This window comes from Hemicordylus capensis, chromosome 6, assembly GCF_027244095.1.
Source record: "Hemicordylus capensis ecotype Gifberg chromosome 6, rHemCap1.1.pri, whole genome shotgun sequence".
NCBI lineage: Eukaryota > Metazoa > Chordata > Lepidosauria > Squamata > Cordylidae > Hemicordylus > Hemicordylus capensis.
In genome coordinates this window covers 64,021,210-64,027,985 of record NC_069662.1, presented here as the reverse complement: position 1 = coordinate 64,027,985, position 6,776 = coordinate 64,021,210, and the positions used below count along the sequence as shown (strand labels likewise).

The window sequence follows — 6,776 nt, the reverse complement described above, 5'->3', positions numbered from 1 at the left end:
TTGCCTGTAGTAATATGTGAATTGCCCTTGGTTGAAAGCAGCATGTGAATATTCCAACTTAGAGGGAGTAAAAATGCACTGATGAAGAAGTGATAGTGGATAATTATCTCTTTGCTCTGAAAAACAGGATCAACATGAAATATAACACAGATTTTGTAATGATCTATACTGGGTAATCTGTCTTCTGAAATTTCTTTAACAAAAATGGGTAGAAGAAAACACTGATCATCTAAGACTCCTTCAGACCTGCCTGTTTACAAATTTCTGCCAAATAATACACCAATACATGACACCAGGTCAACAAAGGTCATCCTTACAAAATCTAGATTGCAACTGTGTCACAAGCACAGCAGAGGAGACAACCACAGAAAGGGGCATAGCAAGGCCAGTGGGCTCTGGCCTGTGACAAAGAGTGAAATGGACATCCCCCTCCCCCCCAAAATTTCCCCTTACTTCTTTGCCTTCCTCCGTACCTTTGCTGCAGACGAACTGTAAGGACATGGTGAAAAACAAAACATATCCGGTATGTTCTTTCTCTTGCTCTGATGAGTGTGTGAGTGTATCATATGCAGACACATTCACACCACACACTTGTAGAGATGTATTTTCCCACTCAGAAACATTCTCTCTCTCTCTCTCTCTCTCTCTCTCTCTCTCTCTCTCACACACACACACACACACACACACACACACACACACACACACACACACACACACCCCCAACCACCTCATATATTCATATAACAATGGGTCTTTTTTATTCATCATTATCGTCATCATCATCCCCCTGCCCACCCCCACCCCCCCAAAGTTTTCCACAGGAAACTGACTCCCAGATGCTGCCCCAGGATTTAGGGGCAATATAATATAAACTGTTACTCGTTTTGATTTCTTTGTATCACTATTCATCATTTCATCTGCTAATATGAATTTCTCAAAGACAGATAATTTCTGCTTTCCCTTTAATTTCAAAAAGATCTTTTTTCTTCCTCATGCAATTATTTAATCTTCTAATGTTAACTGACAGAACCTTTACTGAATCAATTTTAAAACCAAACTACAGTTATTCTAAATAGAGAGCGAAATATCCTTCAGTGTTGTCTTGGTTTATTTGATTCAGTTGAGGTAAGTCACTTGAAATGTCTAAACATGGTTCCTTGATTGTTTTACATTGGTCTTATAAAAGCATATTTAATTGTTATATTGTCAGGTGCATTCTACCTTTAATTAAAACAAAACAAAATAGGCTTCCCAGAACCATAATCTCTTTAGTATTTCCAGGAAATCATCCACCAAAATGTCTGTTTCCTTAACATCAGCCTCTAAAGGGGATCCTGCCCAAATTGTCTACAGAATAACATATTTAATGCTTAGGTTGAGGGGTCAACACATTTTGGTTGGCATTGGTGGTCAATCATTTGTGGCCACCAGGCCCCTCCTCCAAAGAGTGGGGTTTTGTCCCACCAAAATGAAGGGTAACGTCAGGAAAAATCCTCCACTTCCTCCTCAGGTCAAGACCAGGGGGGATGTTCCTTATCCTCCTCTCTAAATTAGAGCTGAAAAATGTCTTTGGCCACCCCTTGAGAGCACACCAGCCAAAGCAAGCCCTTTGCCTCCCCCGTCTTGTTCTGAGCTGGAGGGGGGAAATACACAGCTCATTAGCTTGGCTCTGTATTTGTTAGGTGCTCTGAGTGCCTGCAGAGCAAAAGCAAATTCTTCAGCTCTGAAATGGAAGAGTGAGGTGAGAGACTTGCTTTGGCTCTGTACTTGCTGGGTACTTGGAGTGGCTTGCATCCCAGTGGCCAAAGAGGTCCCTGCCTCTTTCCTACTCCAGGGGGTTAAAGGAGTGACAGGGTCTGATCTGTTTGGCCCTGCACAGAGGCGCACTTAGCCAAGAACCATGGGGATTTGGTCCCTGGCCGCCTGTCTTCTGGAGGGCCTCCAAACATTCTGGGTGGCCTACCCAGAGCCCCACCACTGCCCCACGCCTGTCAGGCAAATCAAAACCTTCAATAAAACTTTTTTTAAAAGTGCCACTGAGTGGCGGGGATGGGAGCTGCCAGCGAGTGTGTGGGCACTTGGGGGAGGGAGGCGGCAGAAAGAACTCCTTCTCTGAGCCTGTCAGCCTCCCGAATGACAGATCAGGCCATTTTTGGCCCATTTTGGGCCTCTGTGCTCACGTGTGTGCATGCAGAGAGCCTCTAAATGGGTAAAAAATGACCCAATCTGTCATTTAGGAAGCAGGCAGGCTCAGAGAAGTAGTTCTTACCGCTGCCTCCCTCTCCTGAGTGCCTGCACTCCCACTGGCAACTCCTGTCCATGCCACACAGTGGTGCTTAAAAAATGTAAAAAACTAGATTTGCCTTGCCCCCACTCACCCACCCAGCTCTCAAGTGGAGGGAGTTGGGGGCTCCAAAGCCCTTCAGGTCCAGGCTCCAAAATTACCTAGGTACACCCTGGCCCTGAACCACTAGGCATAGGCAACTCATGGCATCTCAGCAATGCAGGGGCCAAAACCTCAGATTTTGCTGCAACCTTAACACTGATGTGGGATCGAGAATTGTGGCATAACTACAGGAACACTTCACTGCAGCTTCAAGCTGACAGGACGGCTGGGTCTTGTCATGCTTGTTAGAAGAAAGTAGCACACTTGCCATGGTGGAGGATCTTATGCTTACAAATGTTGCAAAAACATCAAGAATACACATCCTTCTTGCAAATCTTGAATTAATTATGTAGGATAATTCAGCATCTATTGCATAGCTTTGGTCTAGCTCTAAAACAATTCTAAACAGATATTTTAAGTAGCCAACAAAATCTTGTCTCTCAATGTCTTGTGGCAACCTCCTGAACTTAACATTAGACTTTCTGACTTCTGCTACTGGGTCCTTTACTCTACCTTATTTTATCATTCTTTAAAATGTTATGTTCAATTGAAATTTCTTCTATTAATAATGTACATTTCTCTCCAGCCTGTCTCACATCCTCAGCTTTGAAGTTTTGCTAAAACTTTAGAAAAATGAATGGTATATGTTTTCATTATTTCAATTAATAGATTTATTTTTCTTCAGGCTTTTAAATCCCTCACCTGTAATAACTTTGCTAATTTTTTCTCTCCTCGCCTGTCTATTTTTCACTCATGTTTAGGAACATAGGAAGCTGCCTTCTACCAAGTCAGACCATTGGTCCATTGAGCTCAGTAATATCTATGCAGACTGGCAGCAGCTTCTCCAAGGTTGCAGACAGGAGTCTCCCTCAGCCCTACCTTGGAGATGCCAGGGAGGGAACTTCAAACCTTCTGCATGCAAGTGCTCTTCTCAGAGTGGCCCCATCCCCTGAGGGGGAACATAAGAACATAGGAAGCTGCCATATACTGAGTCAGACCATTGGTCTATCTAGCTCAGTAGTGTCTTCACAGACTGGCAGCGAATTCTCCAAGGTTGCAGGCAGGACTCTCTCAGCCCTATCTTGGAGAAGCCAGGGAGGGAACTTTGAAACCTTCTGCTCTTCCCAGAGCGGCTCCATCCCCTGAGGGGAATATCTTTCAGTGCTCACACTTCTAGTCTCCCTTTCATATGCAACCAGGGCGGACGCTGCTTAGCTAAGGGGACAAGTCATGCTTGCTACCACAAGACCAGTTCTCCTCACAGCTATCCTGTAATCTCCTTACAGCTGTATCCTGTAGCTCCTTACAGGTATCCTGTAAGGGGATATCTTACAGTGCTCACATGTAGTCTCCCATTCAAATGCAACCAGGGTGGACCCTGCTTAGCATAGGGGACAATGCATGCTTGCTACCACAAGACCAGCTCCCCACCCTTGTTTATAATTTGCTTTATAAGTTGCTTTTACATTCTATTGCTTTTATCTCAAATCTTCCTCAGTGTTACACCAGAAATAAAAACTGAGGGGCACAGAAACGGCACAGGGCATTGCGGTGTGGGAGGGACTTTTGTCCTACATAATATATTTCTGAAAGAGAAGCAATAGAATATTTCACATTAACACTTCCATCTTAAACATAAACAGAAGTGGCCCCATGGTGGACAGTTTTTTATCTTCAATTAATTAATTAATTATCTCTTCAATTAATTGAGGTGATTTTTTAAAAAAAAACCCACTGAGTTTCTGAAAAGTGCCCTTCTTTCAACTGATCACAGAGGTCCTGCAATGGTGGCGGATGGGAATAATTTACTAATTTGTGCGGTGGATGCCTCCCTCTCCATTCTGTCACCATCTATGATATTTCATCAAAGTCCTCTTTCTTAAGTATATATTCTATCTCAGCAGCCGACACCTGAGGTATATCAGCTCCCACTCCCTGTCTAATTTCAGAGGCATAATTGAAACAGTAGTATATTTTCCCAGCACAATAGCTTTGGTCCATCAATTAGACATAGATCTAATACTGCATTCTGATCAAGTTTATCTAATAACAAAGCACAATAATTATATGAAAAAAATCAGTTTCTATAGAGGCAAGCAAAACCATTTAACCCAAGTCACTATAAGGAAAAACAAGATCACAATTTTACAGCTTGCATCCCAAATTTTGGTAAGTGGTTCAAACAGCTTCATCAAGTCAATTAATCAAATATTTAATTGGAGTGAATCATTAGTTCATTAAATTTTGTTTATCAGTTGATTCATTTCAAATAGATGTGTTTAGACTGCAAAATTCCTTCCCTTGTTTCTTCTGAATAGTCAAATCATTTTGGTTCGACAGCAGTTCATTCGATTTGTTTAGTCAGCAGACTCAACCAATTGGATTAAAAATTACTGTAATCGCACAACTTGATTAAGCTCCAATTCTTTCAATCTGATTAATATAATTCAATGTAACTAATAGATTCTTCATGCCAGTTAGTTCAATTAAACAAGTCAAATTATTCAAAAGTTAGTAATTTAATTAAACACTTAACAGGAAGATGGTATAACGGCAACCAAATATGCATATTCCAAAATCCACTTAACAGTAATTCAGCAAGGTTAATTTCTTAATCAGTTCACCCACAACAGTTAATTTGACAGACAAAGTGTTTGGTCAGCAAAATATTTAATTAATTAATACAGTAATTTTGTCCACACATTCATTCAAGGGAAATGTGGGGGGGGGGGAGATAATTGTTCCAGAAGCTAGTATTTCTGTTCACTTCAAAACACAGATTGGTTAATTGGCACTTCGATGATTCGATAGTCAAACAGTCTGCCAATTTATGACCACATGATCAGTAATGATGCTGAGCAATGTCACAAATTGTGCTTGCTTACAACCTGCCTTCCTTGCACCCACACTTTCTCTTGGTCTTTGAGGTCCAACTCAAGATGGGGAGAAGGAGTGCCTGGCACCAGCAAAGATGCCCCACATTGTCCTGGTCCTGTATTGCTTTATAAAACATCTGAGCCTTACTGCAGGAGTTTTCAAACTTGGGTTGCTATATGTTGTTGGGCTATAACTCCCATCATCCTTATCCACTGTGGCTGGGGATGATGGGAACTATAGCCCATCATCTGGCAATCCAAGTTTGAAAACTCCTACCTTTCTGTATTCTACAGGAAAAACCATGATGTTACATTCTCAGGTCCAGAGTAAGAAATGTGAACTCTCACATAATTCAGCAGAGGAGCTCTTCTGGCTGGGCAATGAAGTAAGTCCCTAGAGTGCCAGGGCAAGCCTCCCTGCCTAGGGTACCATGTGACCCCTTCACCTGCCAGAGCAGTGCCCTTCTCATCCTTCTCCTCTGTTGCTCTATGTGTCAGCTGAGGCTTTTAAAACAGAACTGGAAGGGACCAGAGACTATAGAAGACACTAGTGATGCTACTATATTATATAGTTTATGGGACCACCTTCTAGGTTTTTAGCATTTTCTAAGTCTATAATCCCCGGCAGAAGAGAAGCAAGCCAGTGATAGAGGAGCATCTGATAACTTTTGTCCCTGAGCTTGGGACAAGCTCCAGATGGTACTGCCATCAAGCATTTGCTGGAGTGCACCATAAAACCTCTTTTCTGTTGTCTACATGTTAACCCCTGCTAACTGGGCAAACCCCTGCTAACTGGGCAAAGAGGCACCTTTTACCGTGGTGATTCTCTTTATTTAGCAGGGGGAGAGTAACTGGCCCTATCCACCCCCAGCACAGTACTTCCAGTGACTGTTGCTGGTGTCTATCTTATGTTTCGTTTTAGAATGTGAGCCCTTTGGGGTCAGGGAGCCATCTTATTTATTTATTATTTCTCTGTGTAAACCACCCTGAGCTATTTTTGGAAGGACGGTATAGAAATCGAAATAATAATAATAATAATAATAATAATAATAATAATAATAATAATACATGTATGGATGATGAAGGGTACTAGAAGAGGCCTCCTCCCAATTTTTGAACCCATCCTGAAAGCTAATGATGGAAACAACAAACTGTTAACTCACAAGAGAATTCCTCTAGCAATACAGATACTTCATAAAATAGTACAGGACCAAGACAATGTGGGGCATCTTTGCTTGAGCCAGGCACTCCATTTTCCGCATCTTGAATTGGGCCTCAAATACCAAGGGAAAGTGTGGGTACATGGAAGGCAAGGAAAGACCAAGGTCAAAGGGCAAGGAAAAGTGTGGGCGCATGGAGGGCAAGTTGTAAGTGAGCACAATTGGTGACATTGCACATCTTTACTGATCACGTGGCACATTTGTTAAGGCATCAGCCTTCAGTTTCAATTTCCTGGCTTTGTGGAGCTTGAGCCAAAATGAGATAGCCTTAACTCTATCTAAGTTCTATGGTTT

The 6,776-nt window shown here is 42.1% G+C and overlaps 1 protein-coding gene across 17 annotated transcripts in view; it reads right to left on the bottom strand.

Moving 5' to 3' along the window:
* EPHA5 (EPH receptor A5) overlaps positions 1 to 6,776 on the bottom strand; it is a 381,695-nt gene that overhangs the window by 32,967 nt on the left and 341,952 nt on the right. The gene's annotated exons all lie outside the window — the stretch shown is intronic.